The 21,122-nt window shown below is 48.4% G+C and overlaps 2 non-coding genes across 2 annotated transcripts; one reads left to right on the forward strand and one right to left on the reverse strand.

The window, feature by feature from the left end:
• Window positions 1-11,642: 11,642 nt before the first annotated feature.
• Window positions 11,643-11,714, forward strand: TRNAP-AGG. Its single transcript has one exon. It is a non-coding gene; the product is annotated as a tRNA-Pro (tRNA).
• Window positions 11,715-11,931: 217 nt separating this feature from the next.
• On the reverse strand, window positions 11,932-12,003 carry TRNAP-UGG. Its single transcript has one exon. It is a non-coding gene; the product is annotated as a tRNA-Pro (tRNA).
• Between the last annotated feature and the right edge of the window lie 9,119 nt (window positions 12,004-21,122).

The following is a 21,122-nucleotide window of genomic DNA, read 5'->3' on the forward strand; positions in this document are numbered from 1 at the left end:
GTTGGATACCAAATCTTATTTAACCCCAAGGATGCTGAACTGCTTCAGGTAGATGAGGGCTTTGAGGTGCTGAACATGCCAAGGTGTGGGAGACAAGTCCTTAGGGGGAGTAAGGAGGGGTGCTCCACTTTGGTTTGGGGTATCTGGGGACCAAGATGCAGGAAAATCCATCTGGGCAATGCCACATCCCAACTGCCATGGTCTCCTCGGTACCTCTTGCACTACAGGCTGATACCTTTGATTTACATCTTTATTCCCCATCCTCACGGATGTCTCATGTTTGATCTATGCCTGAGCTCTTCACACTGAACTTCTTAATATATTTAATCCATACTTTCATACAAAAACCCACACTCATTAAGTTTTACCAGACGTATACCACTCAAAAGTACTTTGTCCCTCTTGCTCTACATCTTGCTGAATCAGGCCTTTGATCAGTCCTTGTTTTCCAAGCCCTCCTCCAGAGGGAATGGGTGTTCCCAAAAGGACCACTTAAATTCAGGTGGTTTTCAGGTCTAACAGCAGCTCCAGCCCACCAGAAACCGCTGGTTCCTGGGGCCAAACTCATTCATTCAGTAGCTCAGATGTGCCACCAGCTCTGAAAGCTCTTCAGTCATCTCCTCAAGGAGAAACCAAGGTGAGGACTTAATAGAGCTGAGTGCAGCACAGACACAACTACATCATGGATGAGGATTTATTGGGGGGGGGAAAAATAACCACCAACAGGACACATTGTGACATGGAAGGCAGAATGGGAACTGCTGATATATCGGCTGCCCACGGATTCCCCATCTCTGTAAATGTGAAGAAAAAGCTCAATGAAAGGGAGTGACATTGTCTTGCAGTTAGGGTGGGATGGAGCAAGCACACTTCTAGCTCAGCCCACCTTCTTTAGATACCTTTCCCAGGCTGGAAATAAACCATTTCTGTTGTGGTGCCTCCCTCTTCCTCTTTTTATTTTTTTTTAATTTTTTTTTTTTTTTTTTTTATCCCAACACAATTCTTTATACTTAAGCACCCAGGTTTAAATACAGCTAAACCAGCGTGAGGTGGGTTCTGACAGCAGCGGGTGAGCTTTTCTCCCACGGCCACTGGTGCTCTGGGAGGGCCTGTAGGTCACCCATTGCACTGATGCAGCTCTGTCCGTAAAAGCTGGTGGTGTAGACATGTTCAAGCTCCGAAGAGCAGAGCAGAGAGCTCTGTGGCTGGGATGCTATGAGCCACCTCTAGGAAAGCTTCCAGTCCCAGATCCATCTCCAATTCAGCCTGGAGAAAAGGCTGTTCTCCTCTAGACCTGCTTATCCCTCCCCATTGCCTAAGGATGGAGAAAAGGAGAAAACGCTCTTAATTAAAACAAGGCAGCACAAAACCGGGACACCGTGTCCTCATCTGGAAAACGGGTGTAATGGCACTTTCCTAGCCTGTGGGGGCACAGTGAGATGCCGTTAAAGACTTTTACATTGATCAGTTACTTCAACTGTGAGGGCTCTCCTGGGAATTTAAAATTGATGGGATGAGGTATCATGGCTGTACAAACCCCTAATCTATCAAAGCAATAATCTATGGAAGAAAGATACTTTACAACGCACTTACACAGCAGATGGTAAGTGACTTATGATGTATTCCACCTATAGTCCGCAGGAAAACAGTATTAATAAAATATGCTGACATGACATATTAATAGCTCAGCACCACAGTCCAGAAGAGGTTAGGACGAGCCTATCTTCCTCTGGGGTTTTTAACAATAAGGAATTAAGTAAATGCAATGTACTGAAGATTATGTGCAAGCAATATTAAAACAAGGCTTTGGTCTGGATGGAGACTGTAAAACCGGTATTGTGGGACTTGATGTTTATTGTGTGGCAGTGACACCGTTGTAACTTTGCATGGTTTACAAATAAATCACGGCTCTTTCTTGCCTCTGCCAACCTGTCCCAGGATCTGAGAAGCCAGATGTGCTCCTCTGACTCCAGCACCACCTCCAGCAGCACCAGGGGCCCGATCCTTCTCATCCTTTGCATCACTGCTGTGATAACTCCTATCCTATCCTGAAAAAAAAAAAAAAAAAAAAAAAAAAAGACAAAAAAAAAGAAAAATCACAAAAAGGGCTTTTTTTTTGTTGTTTTTTTTTTTTGTTGTTTTTTTTTTCTAACTTTTTTGGAAGTGAAACACAAAGTCCTGCTGGAGCTTATTGCTGCTGAGCAATTTGGTGGGTTTGATCCTGATTTAGAAACAGAGATAATGGAACTACATTCCCCACTCCAGCAGCAACCTGGGGGTGTTGCCGAGCCCGTTATTTCACCCCATGTCCCTATTCCTCTCCTTGACCTTCTTGTCCTTATCCCAACTCTTCAGGGCAGAGCCTGAGGGAAGGTGAAGGGAGGGGGATTATTCACATCAGATAGTTTTAAGCACTTAGAGTAATTATCTGAGATATTTTGGGTCTTCCATAGTCAGTGGAGGGAGAGAGGATTCTCCAAAGGGTAACTGGGAGCCCTGGAGCTGGAGTCCCATTTTAGTTGGGAGCTGCTGCATTTCAGGTGATGGTTGGTACTGTCTTCCTTACCCAAAAAAGATTTGATTCATCTCACTATTCTTCAGCCTTCTTGAAGGTGGGTGCCTAATCCAGCTGGCTCTGCATCCTCCAAAGGTGATGGATGGTGCTATCCCTACCAAACACTGCTCTGCAGGGGATTTGAATAAGCCTTTCCCATTTCAGACTAGCATAATCACAAATGCTGCAGGATGCTTTCGGAAACCTGGATTTCTGGTTTGGAAAAGACAGAACAGAGAACTCCCAAGTGAGTTTTGCATCTGTGATCTCAAGATTTACGTCTCAATCTCACATATCAGTGGGACCAAACTGGGTACAGATGCCATTGTCACCACAGCTGCACCAGCAAAACTACTTCATCTTGTCAGTATTTGTTCTTTTCTTCTTCTAATACCAAGCTCTTTTCTCAAAGTAACTGTGTTCATGTTGGAGTGACTGACCTACTGTCAATACAGAAGAGACATGGCTTAGTGGTGGACTTGGCAGTGTTGGGTTAATGGTCGGAATCAATGATCTGAAGGAAGGCAGGAAGGCGGGAAGGCCGGAAGGAGGAAGGGAGGAAGGAAAGCAGGAAGGAAGGCAGGAAGGCAGGAAGGAAGGCAGGCAGGAAGGAAGGCAGGCAGGAAGGAAGGCAGGCAGGAAGGCAGGAAGGAAGGCAGGAAGGCAGGAAGGAAGGCAGGAAGGCAGGAAGGAAGGCAGGAAGGCAGGAAGGCAGGAAGGCAGGAAGGCAGGAAGGAAGGCAGGAAGGAAGGCAGGAAGGAAGGCAGGAAGGAAGGCAGGAAGGCAGGAAGGAAGGCAGGAAGGCAGGAAGGCAGGAAGGCAGGAAGGCAGGAAGGCAGGAAGGCAGGCAGGAAGGCAGGCAGGAAGGAAGGCAGGAAGGAAGGCAGGAAGGAAGGCAGGAAGGCAGGAAGGCAGGAAGGCAGGAAGGCAGGAAGGAAGGAAGGAAGGCAGGAAGGAAGGAAGGAAGGAAGGCAGGAAGGAAGGAAGGAAGGAAGGCAGGAAGGAAGGCAGGAAGGCAGGAAGGCAGGAAGGAAGGAAGGAAGGCAGGAAGGCAGGAAGGCAGGAAGGCAGGAAGGAAGGAAGGAAGGAGGAAGGCAGGAAGGCAGGAAGGCAGGAAGGCAGGAAGGCAGGAAGGCAGGAAGGCAGGAAGGAAGGCAGGAAGGCAGGAAGGCAGGAAGGAAGGCAGGAAGGCAGGAAGGCAGGAAGGCAGGAAGGAAGGCAGGAAGGAAGGCAGGAAGGCAGGAAGGCAGGAAGGCAGGAAGGCAGGAAGGCAGGAAGGCAGGAAGGAAGGAAGGCAGGAAGGAAGGCAGGAAGGAAGGAAGGAAGGAAGGAAGGAAGGAAGGAAGGAAGGAAGGAAGGAAGGAAGGAAGGAAGGAAGGAAGGAAGGAAGGAAGGAAGGAAGGAAGGAAGGAAGGAAGGAAGGAAGGAAGGAAGGAAGGAAGGAAGGAAGGAAGGAAGGAAGGAAGGAAGGAAGGAAGGAAGGAAGGAAGGAAGGAAGGAAGGAAGGAAGGAAGGAAGGAAGGAAGGAAGGAAGGAAGGAAGGAAGGAAGGAAGGAAGGAAGGAAGGAAGGAAGGAAGGAAGGAAGGAAGGAAGGAAGGAAGGAAGGAAGGAAGGAAGGAAGGAAGGAAGGAAGGAAGGAAGGAAGGAAGGAAGGAAGGAAGGAAGGAAGGAAGGAAGGAAGGAAGGAAGGAAGGAACAGAAAAGAACAAGAGAGAAGAAAAGAAGGAAAAAAGGAAAGAAGGAAAGAGAGAGAAGGAAAGAAAGAGAAAGAGAAGGAAAGCAAGAAGAAAGCTACCTTTGTTCTTTGCTATATTAAATTTTAAACATCTCACTGGTAGTAATATATTGGCTTCATTACACAAAGGCTGTAAAGTCCAGCTAGCTCATAATTCCACCAATAAATATCATGATTTGCCAATAAAAATTAGGGCAGCCACTGATCCATAGTGTAGATTTCCTGATTGGGATGGAATTGTAAAATACGATGATCAAATCTGGTTCAAAAAGAGGTAAATGTGCAAACTAAGCCAAGCAAATGTATTCCCCTCTTCTTGCTACTGCCATATGAATCCAGACAGCATCAGATCCTTCATCAGAACACCTCAAACCACCTATAGCAGTTATGATGAGGAACCTCATTTTTTAAGCTATATGGAAAGTCTCTGCTCACCATTTTATGTGTAATTTTTTTAGCAAGTTACAAAAAGAGGCACAGAGAGGCTTGATTGAAAACTGATGACACAATCTAGCCCTGCTTTTAGCATTTTGGCATGCAACACAAAAGCATTTCTGAAATCCCTCCAGCATCTAGAACTGTACCTGGAATGTTTTTAGGACTAATATTAAAAATGCATTGCAGGCTAGAGGCAGGTCTACTCAGAGGAATGAACATCAAATGAGTTACCTTCCTTTCTATCTGTGAGTGATAGAAAGACAAGAGTCTTGTGTGATATATTTTGCCTCTGGGAGAAAAAAAATCTTGAGAAAGTACCTACAACGTAATTTAAAACTATTTTGTTTGGTGTTTTCTCCAAGAGCCTTAAAAATTCTTACAGTCTCATAAGCATGGCTAAGGGTCTTATTCAGTCAGTTCCCAACCCCACCGCTGAGTCCTGGTCTTCCAGGAACACCTGCCAAATAAAATGTTTGAAAAAAAAAATGCATGTGGTCTTTACTTAGAAGTCTTGAGGGTATCCAGATCGTAAATTTGTTGTGGAGTGTGTGGCAATGCTTATTTATTCGCGATTGATTATTTTTTTTTGTGGGAGTTTTTCAACCAAGTCAGAAAGTTAGAAAGCACTGATCACAGTAAATCCATAATGTACTTTAAAGTAGTAAAATGAAGGGACACATCAGAATTCATCCTCAGAGAAGACACAGGAGACATTCATTAGTATTGATGAAGATAGGGGAATAGTAAAGTCATTATTGGAGGGGTGCAAATAAAAAGCAAAACCCTGGGCAGACGAAGATCATCTGGGCTTGGGGTTTGAGATGGAGGTGAGACTCTGATGAGTGTCAGTGAAAGAGCAGGGCACGGCACGCCACCCCAGGAAAACAGCTTGTGGTCTTGCTATGGCTGCAAGGGTGAAGCTGCCTCTGGGAAACTTTGGCATGAGGTTTTCTTTCAAGTTTCTGGTTTTATTTGAACTTCAAAGTTGAAGCAAAAGTCAAAGAACACAGATTTGGGGAGTAAAAGCTTTTCATGGTCTTCCTCACCATTGCATCTCTCCAAGGGGACAGCCTGCATCTGCATTGATGATTCAGTTCAGAACAAACCCAAACCAAAGGCCCGCTCCAGGGGAGCACCTACCACACACCAACCAAGAGTAGGTCCACAAGACCAGGCTATAGATAGTCCAAAAAAACCCTTCTTTGACCTGTAGATGGCAAGTCTTCAGCACTTTTTCACTCTGTATAGCCTGGTGGTGTGGGCATGGCCAGACATCTTCACCCAAGGAGCTGTCGTTAATGTTGGGGTATGGATCAAGATCATATAAAGAGACACAGAAGCTCTTAGCAGTGGGATTCTGAGGTCATGTCTATGCTGCCAAATAACAGAGACCTAGCGAGTGTTCCTGGCCCTGAGGCCAAGGGGTATGGACTGGTGTGTGTCTACACTGCTCAGGACTGTCCCTGTCTGGAGCACATCCCTCCTCCACCCCATGTGGTGCCGGATTTCCCCCAGCTCATGTGTTGCCCCTCTGGCCCCAAGACATAACAACTGTTTTGTGTGTTTTGGCCAAGCTAAACTTCCTGAAATAATATGTGAGCTGTGCCGCAGACCACCAGAGTGGTGTTTTCCAGCATGAAACTGATGCTTGAGGGTGTGAAGCCTGCTGAGACAGTGCTATAGGTCTATGCATGGGACAGAAGGGGCCAAAGCAGGTTCAGACTAATGCTCCCTTCCTATGGAGACTCTTGAGTAAGCTCACTCCAGGCTGGGCATGGGGCAGGGTATGAGAGATGTGGACCGTCTAGATGGACTCAAGCTCAATTTCTGGTGGCCTCCTAGTCAGCAATGCAGACAAACCCACTTTGTTGGGTCGGCCTGGGTGGCCTTGGGCTCTTCCCACCTAACATGGGCAGGGGAAGAGATGTTGTCCCTTTTGTTCCATGCATGTTCAGGCTCCTGTCTTTGCTCCCTCCCTTTAAGAAACCCAGATCCAGCATGACGATCGCAGGTCTAGGGTAAGAGTTGGGAGGAAAACCCACATCACCCCTCTGCTCCCAAAACTCCTTATCTCTTTGAACATGAACCACAATAAAAGCAATATTAAAATGACAGGGAGACTATATTAGCATCCGTAATAAGTACACCACACAGTTCTACTCATGGGGCAAGAGACATTTGACCAAGCTCATTCATCAGCAAGTCCCCTCCATCCAAGGTAGTCATGTCCAGCTTCCCTTTATAGTCAAAATAGAGAGGCACACTTTGATACACCTCTTCTAAATGCAATCATGGGACAATACAGATGAAATGCCCTCCAAGAAACTCTCCATCAAACACGGAGGCAACTCAGGGCAACCAAAGACATATGGTCACTGATGCAGGTGAGATTAAACCATGCCCAGAAGTGACCAAGAGCCCTTTAATTTACCACATTGACCCAACCACTAGCACTTAAAAATAGTTCATAGATATCCAGGACACCCCGCTGTGGGGATGAAGGTGGGATGGGTGATCCAGTGGAGGGTTTGGAGGAGAAGGGAGTGCCAGACTTGAGGTGGGGTGAAGGAGATGTAGCAATGGTGGAAACATGAAGGGTTAAACCAGCATCTCCATGCAAACAGGAACACATCGGCTTAGACAGCAAAAGCTTTCCAACATCGAGAAGCAGCAAACAAGCCCCAAGAAGAAAAGATGTTGGCAGGAGCCAGAGGGGGGAAAGGCATGGGTGAAAGGCAGGTCCCTCCACACCAGCATCCAACCCACCATGCATGGCCAGTTGGGATATCCCAGCCTCCTGGCAGAGGCATTTTTGCAGCCGCGATGGCCCATGGAAAGCAAAACCGACCCCGTTGCAAACCCGTTGATCTCTGAAAAGCGAGAGCTGGCTGCCAGGGTGCGATGCTCTGGGACGCGCGTTTGCAGGATCCGGCCTCAGCGGTGGAGCAAAACTCAATGAGAGGCACATAATTAACTTCAGATGTACCTGTCAAGATGTCACGGACACAGACCCAGAGAGGAGCAGCGTGTTATTTGTTTCTCATAATGTAACAATTATCCTGTTGTAAAAGGGGCTCTCTCCCGCGCTCTGTCTCTGCCTCTTGTTTTCCTTCCACATTCGTTCACACATTATTTAACTTTTGACTTGGACACAGCAGGTAAAAGCATTTAACAGCTTGGCTGCTTGTTCAGACGGAGCTGGGAAGGGGAGGGGGGGGAGCAGACAGCAATTTTTTGCCTTAAATTTTCAAGTTTTCAGCGCTGCATTTTTCTAAAGGGGGAGGGAGAATACAAGGGAAGAGAAAGGGGGGGGGGGAAATGGCATTCCACAAAGACGGAGTCACATTTTCCAGCATTATAACATGCTCTCTGCTGTCCCCAGCCTTCACTGGGAGACGCATTCCCGCTCCACGGTGGAGAAAAGGTCAGCGGTAAAAATTTTGCAGGAACTCCATCATTGTCCTCGCGGGACGTGTTCATCAGGAGGAGAGAGCCGGGCGTCTCGCTCTGTCGACAGAAATCCACATCACAAAACGTATTATTGGAGGGAGGTGGGGAAAGGGGGACCCACAGCCAGATAGAGCCCATGACTTCATTTTGCAGGGGCTGCTGCCGGGTGATTTTTTTCCCCCTGGCTTGTTGGATACCTGCAGAGGCACACAGCAGCATGGAGGGGACAGACAGACAGACGTTTTGCTGAAGAAATGATGAAGGCAGGAGAGGCAAAACAGGGCAGGCGTGATTTAAAGGGCTGAAAAAGCCTTCACCAGGGGGGAAAATTAACTTTTAGTTTATGTAAAGGAAAGTATAACTCTGCTTTGTTGCCAGGTATGTATCTACCTGAGCTTGCACAGAGCAAATCTAGCAGCCGGAGGGGATATAACAGCGTTTGCCCAGTGGTAGTTACTAAACAGAGTGAGATTTTTAATGGGGAGTGAAGCCGATCATTGCAATAATAACTCAAACTCCTGGATTCACCCCAAAATGAGACTGGATGCTGGAGTGGTTGATTTTCACTAGGAAGCACATGTGGATGCAGGGAGAGGGAAGTGGCTGGTAGTGAGAAACACGAAACACATCCTCTCTAAAGCGGGTTGCTGCTGATGGGGAAAATGCCTCTTCCCCCAGTGGTTGATGCACTCAAGGGAATTTCTCTGCTCCCGAGAGATAACAGACTCCAAGGACTGTTTAGAAAAAGGGTAATTATCAAAATCAGTATGAAAGTGGATGGTGTTTCTCTTTTGTCACACATGCACACGCACACATGCCACAGGCAAGTTTGTACCCTTCGAAAAGCATTCCCACAAGCAGGAGTGCAGCGAACTCCAGCACTCTCCAAACAGTGTGTTTGTCAGTTTTTCTTCCTCCAAACACAAAACAAAGGCTCAACTGTGCTTGAGAAAAGGACCAAGTGCCTGGAGCTGGACTAGGACCCCAGGACCAGAAGACTTTGAAGTGTATTTGAGTTTTAAAATGCCGCTTCTGAGCTAGAAATTATATGTTTTTGGTGTTAAGTTGCTGTTAGGTTTTGTTTTGTTTTGTCTTTCTTTTTAGAGTCACCAGCCTCAACCCCAAAGTCACTTTTAGCTACTTTTTCATGTGGCTACATCCTCCCCATCTTCCCCAAACCATTTCACACTACTCACATCAAACAACCATTCCCTGTGGGTCAGGGCTATATGCATCCCCCTAGTTACAAGACCACATATGAGGCATCAATATTTACATGACACTGTTTGCTTGGGCAGTATGTATGCAATTAATTTATCTGAAGCGAGAAGGCCTCACTCTGCTCCCTGTAATGTTTCCTCTCTTCTGAACACTCAGGAGTGTTCATGGCACAGCGACATGTGGTTAACCCCAGGGATCCACACAGGCTGGGGGATGAAGGGACGGAGAGCAGCCGTGTGGAGAGGGGCTTGGGAGTGTTGGTGAAGAAAAATCTAGACATGACCTGGCAATGTGCATGTACTTGCAGCCAGAAAATCAACCATACTCTGGGCTGCAGCCAGAGCAGGGGGGGAAGCAGGGCCAGGGAGGGGATTCTCCCCCTCTGCTCCGCTCTGGGGAGACCCCCCTGCAGTGCTGGGGCCAGCTCGGGGGCCCCCAACAGCAGAAGGACACGGAGCTGCTCGAGCGGGGCCAGAGGAGGCCACGAAGATGCTGGGGGGGCTGGAGCAGCTCCCCTGGGGGGCCGGGCTGAGAGAGTTGGGGGGGTTCAGCCTGGAGAAGAGAAGGCTCCGGGGAGACCTTCGAGCGGCCTCCCAGGGCTTAAAGGGGGGACAGGAAAGGTGGGGAGGGACTCTGGGTCAGGGGGTGGGGGTAGGGGTAGGATGAGGGGTGACGTTTTAAGCTGAAAGAGGGCAGATTTAGGTGAGATCTAAGGCAGAAATTGTTCCCTGTGCGGGGGGTGAGGCGCTGGCCCAGGGTGCCCAGAGCAGCTGTGGCTGCCCCCTCCCTGGAAGGGTTCAAGGCCAGGTTGGACGAGGCTGGGAGCACCCTGGGCTGGGGGAAGGGGTCCCTGCCCGGGGCAGGGGGTGGCACTGGATGGGCTTTGAAAGGGCCCTTCCAACCCAAACCATTCCATGATTCTATGACTCTATGGGATGTTGCAGCAACCACACGCACCAGTGCCTTCGCCAGCATTGCCTCCTCTGAAAAAAATTTTTCAGTGAGCTGTGAGTGTCTAAATAATGCAAGTTTTACTTTTACTGGTGTTTCATCCTACTCCTCTCAACATCAGCAGTAAAATACTTGAACCCAGGGGTAATATGCATGCTGTAAATAGTTTGTGGTGAGGTGAAAACTCCCTGGAGGGGACAATATCAATCACCCATTTCCCCTGCATCTCTCTGACTTGTGCTCGGGTTCTGGCACAGGTGCTTGGTGCCGTGTATGTTTGCACGCTTTCCCTGAAGCAAAGACCCACGCCCCCCCCCCCCCCCCCCCCCCCCCCCCCACCCCGCCAAAAAAAAGCACGTGGAAAATTGCAATTGTTGAGGGTGGCTCCGGTGGCTGGAGGCCACTGAATTTTGCCCTTTGGGGATGAGCTGCCAACTGCGACAGGAGAAATGACTGCAGGGCTGGGTGCGAGGGGAAAAGGTGTTTGTAGAGGTGGGTGCAAGGGGAGCAAGTGGTGGTGGTGGTGTGGGGGAGTGCAGGGTGCTCGCATCCCTTCAGGGGTGGGTGCAAAGGGATTAGGCAGTTGCAGGGCATGGGTGCAAGGGGAGAAAGTCAGAAGCAGGTGCAAACAGAAGTGGTGGGTGCAGGGGTGGGTGCAGGGGTGGGTGCAGGGGGATAAAGTCCTAAGTGGGTGCAACCAGAAGCAGTGGGTGTGAGAAGCAGCAGTGGGTGCACGGGTGGGTGCAAAGGGGATAAAGTCAGGGGTGGGTGCAAGGGGATAAAGTCAGAAGTGGATGCAAGCAGAAGCAGTGGGTGCAAGCAGAAGTGGTGGGTGTGAGCAGAAGCAGTGGGTGCAGGGGTGGGTGCAGGGGGATAAAGTCCTAAGTGGGTGCAAGCAGAAGCAGTGGGTGCGAGCAGAAGCAGTGGGTGCAGGGGTGGGTGCAAGCAGAAGCAGTGGGTGCGAGCAGAAGCAGTGGGTGCAGGGGTGGGTGCAAGGGAGTTCAAGTGGTTGCAGGGGAGAGCACAGCGGTGGGTGCAAAGGCTTTAGGGAGTTGCAGGGTGCAAGCGGGTGCGGGGTTGGGCACCGAGGAGGGTGCGAGGGGGGAAAGGGGTTGCAGGGCGCGCGGGGGAGGCAAGTTTTGGGGGTGCGGGGGCGATGCCGGCTGGAGGGGGGGGGTGCAGCAGCCACGGCGCCGCTGCCTGCAGGATCCCGCCAAAGGCGGGGGTGGGGCTCGGCGGCGTGACGTCAGCACTTTCAGAATAGAAGGCGTGCGGGTCGTACTAAGCGTGTCGGCTCGTTGGTCTAGGGGTATGATTCTCGCTTAGGGTGCGAGAGGTCCCGGGTTCAAATCCCGGACGAGCCCTTGTTTTTCCCTCCCCGTGCACGACAATAGAGGGGATCATATTTTTATTCTTTTTTTTTATATTTTATTTTTTAACCTCGACACCGTTCAGCCACGTCACACACTCCCCTGCTCGGGCAGGAAAATTCAGATGCGGGGAGCGCTCGTGGGAGGGAATGGGAATGGGAAGCGGGGAGTTAGTGGGAAAACAAAACGAAAGGAAAAAAGGAATCGAAAAGGGCTCGTCCGGGATTTGAACCCGGGACCTCTCGGACCCAAACCGAGAATCATACCCCTAGACCAACGAGCCGCCTGCCGGAATGGCGCCGGAACTGCCCTATCAGCGGCGCGCGGCCGGTGCCGGCCCCGAGCACGGGGCGAGGTAGCACCGCCTGTGCGCTAAACCAGAGTCACAGAAGGGTTTGGGGTGGAAGGGACCTTAAACATCATCCAGTCCCACCCCCTGCCCCGGGCAGGGCCCCCTTCCCCCAGCCCAGGGGGCTCCCAGCCCCGTCCAACCTGCCCTTGAACCCTTCCAGGGAGGGGGCACCCACAGCTGCTCTGGGCACCCTGGGCCAGCGCCTCACCCCCCCCACAGGGAACAATTTCTGCCTTAGTCCTCACCTAAACCTGCCCACAGTCAGTTTAAAACCGTGACCCCTCATCCTACCCCCACCCCCTGACCCAGAGTCCCTCCCCACCTTTCCTGTCCCCCCTTTAAGCCCTGGGAAGCCACTCGAAGGTCTCCCCGGAGCCTTCTCTTCTCCAGGCTGAACCCCCCCAACTCTCTCAGCCCGGCCTCCCAGGGGAGCTGCTCCAGCCCCCCCAGCATCTTCGTGGCCTCCTCTGGCCCCGCTCGAGCAGCTCCGTGTCCTTCTGCTGTTGGGGGCCCCCGAGCTGGCCCCAGCACTGCAGGGGGGTCTCCCCAGAGCGGAGCAGAGGGGGAGAATCCCCTCCCTGGCCCTGCTGACCACATCATATTTACACAGGATCTGGAAAACCCAATATTGTTTTTTCTTTGCATTTCAGGAGGAAAAGGAGGGAGAATGGTTCCCCAAGAGCTACTTGCATACAGTTTCACATGGAAAACAATGTAGATTTTTTTTTTCCCTCCACTGCTCTGTTTCTGAAGCTGTTCTGGAATAGGCATCACTTTCCTTAAAATGAAATTTTGCAGATGTCAAATTCCCCCGAATGGTTTCCATTGTTTCCCAGCCTGCTGCAGGAAACAATCCTGCATTGTCACAAGGCTGAGCAGAGTTGCCACCCGTCCGCACCTGCTGCTATTTACACTGTGCCAGCAGTAGATGAGATAAAAGAGACTTCTAGTGTTATTACCATTAAAAAAAAAAAAAAAAAACACCCTGGCAAGTATCAATTAGGCACTTACCTGGTGCCATGAAGTCAGGCCCTGATCCTGCAAGGACTTGCCCGTGTGTTACACTTGTGTGCTTGGAGCAGACCCATTGCACTGGGGTTTGACAGGGTCATATCATTTAGTATTTTGGATATAAATGAATGATATGGCTTTTTGGTGGTATTTTTTTTCAATATTCTCATGACATGGGGAAATTGTGAATGGTTCGTTTCCTAAAATGATTCCTGTGCTGCACGACTAACCAGCTCATGGAGCTCTAGAGGATGCTCTGCCTGCTCAGTGCCAAAGCATCTACCTCTACCCTTGGGCTCATGGAAGGTCTCACTGTGCCGTGCTCTTCAGCAGGAGACGCCTACAAGGTCCTCAGTGTCAAAGGCATGGCTCTGCCAACACCACTGTTCCCCAACAACATGACCCCAAGATGGTAGGACTGAGCAGTGTCATGATTAACTCAAATTTCGATCACCTTGGGACATTTGGGCTTTGCTGGGTGCTTTCCAGCAAGGCCTGGTGGTCAGAGACCCTTGTGACAATCTGTGTTGGTTCCCCAAGGTGGTTCCTCTTGGTGGCTTCTCAGCAGCCTGCAGACTACCATGGCAAAGGGGACTTCTGTAGCCTGCAGCAACGCCCCGAGGGGTGCTGTGGGGTGCTTGCTGCTCTGTGGCAAGCACGTGGGGCTGGCAGCCAGCACGCTTGCACGCAGAACAAAGTCACCTTGTGCACGGGGCGCGAGCCGAGCTGAGCCTGGCTGCTCAGAAGATCCCCCGGTTTTGCTCATTAAATGCTCCAGCGGGGAAGAAAGAGCCAGCCGCAGCAGGGCAGGCAGTTCCCTTTAAAAGGTGGCACTGTGTGCAAGAAATGAAGCTGCTTGAGGTTAACGGTCGGGTCCCTTTTTGCATGTGCACGTGTTTGCTTTGATACACAGTGGTGAAACACAGTCCTTTTGGTGTCCTACCTTCCTGCTGGAGCAAGCTGTCAGCTAGAGATGAGACAGTGGAGGAGGAATAGCTGAAATCCTGTGTTTGTTTGTTTTAAAAAGCCACTTAAAATTAGCTCAGTGAATATAGTCCTGCACAGATTGCTCCAAAAAATTAATAAATCAGGCTATGTGTAAAGAAACTTGATAATGCAAACCAGGTCCCTTTACTGCGTGCCAGGCCCTGGTCTCATTTACACAGAGGGGCTGTTGGCTTTCCCAGGGTTTCTCTGGTTTTGCACCACTGGATGGAGAGAAGAAACCTGGACTGGCCCCTGCTGATGTCTCAGAGATCGAAAATACAGAGCGGGTTGTCTTCACCTGTGTGATTTCAGTGGGATGTGGAAAGGGTTAATGCAGCCTTTGTAGAAGAAATGGCCACTGGGTCAGTCCACAAAGCTCTGCCCTGGGGTGGTGACCAGGGAGGAGGACCTCAAATGTGCCTGGCAAAAGGGCACTTTGTCCAAACCATGTTGCCAAGGTCCCCAGCTGCTTGAGCTCAGAAGCAGATCCTTCCAAAAGAGGGTGATGCAAAGCAGGAGACAGCTGGGGTTGGCAGGGGATTCAGCTAAAGAAGCAAATCCTGGTTGGGGCTGAAGCTCCGGGCATGCGAGGAGAGCCTGAGATCTGGGTGGGTGCAGTGGAGGAGAAGGAAAAGGAGGATTTTGTCACTTACTGAAGCTCCCTGCTGGGATGGTGCACAGGAGACAGAGATGGGCTCTCCTTGGAGGTACCCAGTGATGGGACAAGAGGCATCGGTCCAGACTGGAGCATGGAGAACTGTAATTAGCTAGCCCAGCCTCCTGAAGAATGATGTCTTCTGAGGTATCCTCGTCCCATTTATTTCTAATGAGCATTTGACATCGCAGTTTTCCCAAGCCCCCAGCAAGCATGGTGGAGTTTGGCACTCCTTATTCACTGACACAAAGGAGCATCGAAACTAAACGAGGTATCTAATTTTGAACAGTAGCTGTTCTGGGGCTTCTCCCTGACCTGTAGAAAAAGACAGACATCTGCACTGAAGTCTGAATCTCTCCCTGAAGGTTTCTCCAGTGACCACAGAGAGATCCTGGTGTGGCCACAGTCCTAACCAAGGAAGTCTCATCTCATTTAGAGGTGATGAATCCAGGCCTGGGGTTCTTGTGCCACGACTTAAATAAGAGGGTCAGGTCCTCCTTGTTGGCCCCAAGGCTCCTGTAAACTGATCTAACTTCGTATGATTGAAAATGACTTATCAGTTTAGTGTCTTGGCCTTCCCAGATGCTGCTGGAAACAAAGGAGAAAAATATCAGCCCCTGAAAACTTACAATTTGAACATGGATTGAGAACATTTTATAGATGCCTCGTGGGCTGGCACTGAAATCTGACTTCCCTCCAGAAATGATCAGAGCTTGAGGACAGCTTCTTCTGTGGTCAAACTCTAGTTCTCCATCCAACAGGGAAACCTTTCCACGGGTGAAAAAGCATTTCCAATGCCTAGAAACTGGATGAGTTCTGGTGTATGCTCACATTTTACCAGCCAGGTTGGCACTACTGCAATGGCAAAAAACAGAATTGGACAACTCTCCCTTCACGAATTGCACGGCCAACTACTACCTTTACTGTGATCTACCACTTAGTTTTACTTGATATCTGTTGTCTCACTGGTAATCTGTCACTTTACTGCTTTGGGAATAATCTCTTATTCTATGTCTTGCTGAAGTAGTTTGCTGATTTCATGAACAAGATATTGCTCTTCCTGTTTTTTAATGATGATCTACCACTTTTACAAATGATCTGCTGGAGTTCCAGACACTCAGCAGGCCACCTAAAGTCGTGGCTTCCAGAGGACTGCTGGCCATCAGATGACCAGATATGCATGTGCTGTCAATCTGAGATATACAGGATGAGTTTAGGCTAATGCTTGGTGGTGTGTTTCTTACATGAAGACTGTGGCCAAGTCAAGACACTGTCCGGGGAAGTTCTGGCTGGCCCATCACAATGTGGGAGTCGAAGAATGAGAGCTTGTTCCCCATGGTTTCATGGGACCACACTCTCTGCTTGACCCATGTCCTCCAATGTTTGGGTCTCCAAACCTTTGACTCTGTGATGACCAGCAGAGAACCTAGGAGCAGCCAGCCCAGACAGCAGCCTGGCTGTCTGAGGACATGTGGAGGCCAACCATATGCTATGTCAGAGAGTGCAGGTCTGATTAATGTCAGAGCCCAAGTCCGGAACGATGAGGAAAATATGTTCATACAGCTCTGTGTAAATTGTACTTCATTTTTCAACAGTAGACAGGGAGGCTACAGGGAGGGAGACGGGGAAGCACAGAGGTTAAGTGACTTACCCCAAGCTGCAGAGCTGCACAGGATTGAGATTTCCGAATTTGCAGAGCAGTCACTTGGCCACCCAGCCTCAATTCAATTAGCTAGTGTGTTTTTATTTAAGAATGACAGCACATTAGGTTTCCTTGTAATTCATGGACCCCACCCCACTGTGTGCAGATATAGATCAAAGAGATGGCTCCTGCTCACAGCCTTGCTGCTAAAAATGGTTTCTTTTTATGCCTTAAATTTGAGAACATCGACAGTATCTAAAACATTCAGCAGATGATTTCTTTTCTACTTAAAAGCAGAATCACTTCAAATAATTTCCTCTTTCTTTGGTGCAGGTTTCCTCTCTCTGAAAGCTCCATGCAGAGCCCTCTCAAATAAATCAAAACCCAAGCATTCAGCTCCGTTGCTCATTTTGCAGATCTGTGTTTTGCGAGCAGACCATTTTCATGTGCAAACAGCAGCCTGCTCACAAATGCTGGCAAAATAAAAGTAATTTCTGAAACCACTGGCCACCAAATCCCTGCCTAAGCTTGGAGTGATTAAACCTGGGTTATCATAACAATGTAAAAGCGCATGACGCCCTGTGTAATACCTTTATGGGTTCTGCTGCTACAACACTGTCAGATCTGAGGGTAATTGCTCCCCAGGCTCGTTTTGATCACCATCCCCTCTCTCCTGATCTGGGAACACAGTTGGGTTGTTCTTCCTGACTTCAGGGAGTTTGATCAGATTCAGTAAAAGGCTGCTGAGAAGAAAATCAGGTCCATGACTAATAACAATTCTCAGTAAGCTCATACTGTGCTTGGGCAACACTCACATCAGAGAGGAGACGAGATTAGTTGGTGGATGAGCTATTTATACCACGAACACTCAAGCCAATGGTTCTCTTCCAGCATAGCTCTCTTAAACTTTCTTTTGTCTGCAGAAGGCAAGGGGTCTTCTGCAACCAAGCCCTTTCCCAGCAGACAGTTTGGAAGGGGCTGATCCATTTTAGGGCTCATTAGTCATATACATTATTGCATTGACCCTTATAGATGTAGTAGGGCAACAGCAAAAGGTCAGTTCTTAATTATCAATGGAGTTTTGCAGGTAGGTTGTTTCTGTAGAGTCATGGAATCATGGAACGGTTTGAGTTAGAAGGGACCTTAAAGATCATCTAGTCTAACCCCTCCTGCAGTGAGCAAGGACATCTTCCACTAGATCAGGTTGCTCAGACCCCTGTCCAATTTGACCTTGAATGTTTGCAGGGATGGGGCATCTATCACCTCTCCGGGCAACCTGTGCCAGTGTTTCGCCACCCTCACTGTAAAAAAATTTCTTCCTTATATTTAGTCCAAATCTCCCCTCCTTTAGTTTAAAATCATTAACTGTCCTATCACTACAGGTCCTTTCTGTCTGTCCTCTCCTGCCTGCTGCGACTGTTTGTAGACACTGAGTAGTGACGGGGCTGGGGAGCATAGGGCAGGCCAACAGCTTTGCAGATGGTCATTTTTGTGTTGCTGACTCATGTGTTTCCAAAAGAGAGGGGTCTGTAGAGGAAAACCCCTGGGATCTGGGGCGAAATGTCTGGTTTGGGTCTCACCGCCTGATGAGAATAGATGGGAGGGAGATGACAGCCCCAGGACATCATGTCCTTGCTCACCAAGATCCCAGCTGCCACTTGATGCTCATTCGATAGGGTGAGAGCCAGGCAGAAGGGCCCCCCCCCCAAACCTCCCTTCTCCAAACTGTCCTTGCTGTGCCATTAGCACATCTAGGGTGAGGCACAAACCAGCTGGACACCCCAAAGGTCCATGTTACCCCCAAATTAGTGCAATTATCCAAAGATGTGGCTCCATGCTGCTGTGGCTTATGGGCCTGCACAGTGGTCGTGATGGATTCGGTGAGGGTGCGAGCCGGTCTGCACACCCTCCCGTACCACGGCGAACATGAGCCAGCTTCACTCTCTCTAATTAAGGGGCATGATTTCACCTCCCATTACCTCACGCTTACCACAGGGTAAGAGCATGGATGTGGGCAGTATGACACACTGCAACTTCACACCCTTGCCTTGGTGACTTGCTCCTGTGTCTGTATGTTTTTTATATTTATATTCCCCAACAGGAGCAGGCTAAACCTCTGCCATATCCATACACATGCACATACACAGAAAAAGTTTTATAGGTTTAGCAGAAACGGTCCTACGTGGCATGTTGCACAACCTCTACAAAAGGAAAGATTGGGGATTTCTAACCTGACTTAAACTATCCTGGATGTATCACGGAGGAAGGAAAGACCAATTTGTATTTCAAAATGCCAGTGCTATGCTTCAGGGAAAAGCAAATTGATGCCTCAGATAAGCAGCATGGCATTAGTGTTTTTTTTTTTTTTTTGCTGGTGAGGCGCCTTTATCCTGATATGAGTCCCAGATATTAGCACAAAGAATTACAAGGGGGAAAAAAACGATGCTAATCCTGTGTATCAGCAGTGTCTAACCTGCCAAGCATAAATATTCATGTAATCACTTTGCAGTTACTTGGTAACCACAACAAAGCACACATAGAAAATGTAATTACAGGGGCTCCGTAAACTCATCTTAAATTATCACCTATAGCCAGGCACATATTATTAGGTATTAGATTCTCCCTTAGATCAGAATCTCATGTTCCTCGTGTCTAATTTGAAATAACTATCTCCTTATTGGCAAGCGACGAAATCTAAATGGAGTCACGTAAATCCTACTTCACAACTCAATTAAGGAAATGTGATTACGGATCTGGAAACAGATGCAGATATTGCTGGGGAAGGGATGATGGCAGGAGCCTACAGGAAGCAGACGATGCTTTCCAGGGGTCATTTGTAGGGGAACCTGTAGGAACAGAGTTTCTATTGTTATACACTTCAGAGTATGTGGGGTGGAGAGGGGGCGAGAGACCGGATTCCCATTTTTAAGTGCTTTGGAGGTTTTCAGAAGGAGTCAGGTTCCATTGTTGCATTTTAAATATTTTCTAAGCTCGCTGGGAACAATATACATTTTCACGGCTTTTCCCTCTGCGTCTTTCCCTCTTGTGATGAGGTTCACACTCTTTGGTTGTCCAACAACTGCCATTGATCTTTATTCCGTGCTGGAGGGAGTGGGATGAGATGAGGGGGGAGATGTCATTTTACACACTTATCCCAACAAAAGCCAAAAGAGATGTAGGGATATGTCCTAGGAGCACTCTGAACGTGACAAGCAGGCGAGCAGGTGCTTTTGAAGCCCTCCCAGCTGCATGCACCTGGGTCGTTTTAGGGAGGACCATCTGTCAGATGCACCATGAAATGTCCTGAGTGAATGTTCTTTTTTGCCCAGAAGGACACAGTTGGGATGACAACGTCCCTGGGGTGGCTCAGTGGCCTTGTCACGGCTGATGATGCAGTGAAGGAGCGGTAAGTGCTAATGTACAGATGCACCAAACTTCTCCAGAATTTATCAGGTCTCCTCACCAAGCTGGATGAGTCTGGGGACAGAGACGTCCTTCTCCAAACCCCAAAGAGAAGATGTTAAAGTCACAGGCAGCAGCTGTAAGGGGGGGAGGGTGGGATCAAGGGCTTAGAGGACAGCAGATGCAAGAATACATCCTGCTGCATGCACCCAGGAGCACGAGTAATTATTCCTACAGGGAAGACTCATTATGGCAGAAGCTAGCACAAAATAAATATGGAAACATAGGAATGCATTTGCAAACATTCTTAGCCAAGAGAAAGTGGAATCGGGGACAGACACCGATCCCTAATTCCCTGTAGCAACCAAAAGAGCGTTGACTTATAAAAACAGTGGCTCTGGTCTGTTGAGTCATGGCTCTGCCTCCACTGCCTGCCCATTTTCTGCCCTTGTTTTTGTTGCTCCATCCAAAATTTCTTGCTCCTAAAGGGAGAAAGCAGCTAGAAAACAGCATCTCTCTCTAATGCATTTATCAGTGTGTTTAGGGTGGTAATTAGAAGTGAGTGACACTCGCTTTTCTGCTCTGGAAGTATGTTATTTGGTAGCTTCCACCATCTGAAATCTGAACATGCAAACACCCACAGAAATGCACTAGAAAAAAAAAGCTAACCCACCAAAAAAGACTGGATTCAAGAGAGCCACCCAATTTAATTTGAAATCCAACTTCTTAAGAGTCCTTCATTTTTTCTTGTATGAAAAATGGTGCAAAATGAAAAGGTCAGAGAGCTCCATTCTGTGAAGGTGCAGACACACGAACACTGGGCATCATCTGAATGTGTCTGCTTAGTTTTAACGTGACACTGTGCTGAAGTCAGGGCTCTGAAAGAAGTTTTCATTTCAGTGAAAACTAAACTTCCTTTGGTTGGGAAAGCAAAAGTTTTGACCAAAACTTTATCATTACTCTATTTATGATGCTGAGACCAAATTATATATGCAATTAGTATATCAGAAATCCTCTTGATATTTCAATTATGTTTGATATATGTGCTTTCCTTCCTAAGAGAGTTTATTTCTGGGACAAATTCTTCCATCTTTATTCAGACATTAGTAAGGGGAAACTTTTTTACTGTATGCTTCAGAGTCTGATCCTTTTATTTCAAACTACTGCAAGTTTCCCCAAGAAAAAAAGAAGACAAAACATATTCTAACAGCAGTAGCTCTTTTTCCATAGCTCTCCATCTGGTACGTGATCTGTGATCATACCTCCAGGTCACTATGCTTGTAATGTTTATTGGAAAAATCAATCTTTAACTTTAAGACTTTACACAGGAAATATTAAAGTAAATTAGGACCC

This window comes from Tyto alba, unplaced genomic scaffold (genome assembly GCF_018691265.1).
Source record: "Tyto alba isolate M040663 unplaced genomic scaffold, T.alba_DEE_v4.0 Super-Scaffold_2, whole genome shotgun sequence".
NCBI lineage: Eukaryota > Metazoa > Chordata > Aves > Strigiformes > Tytonidae > Tyto > Tyto alba.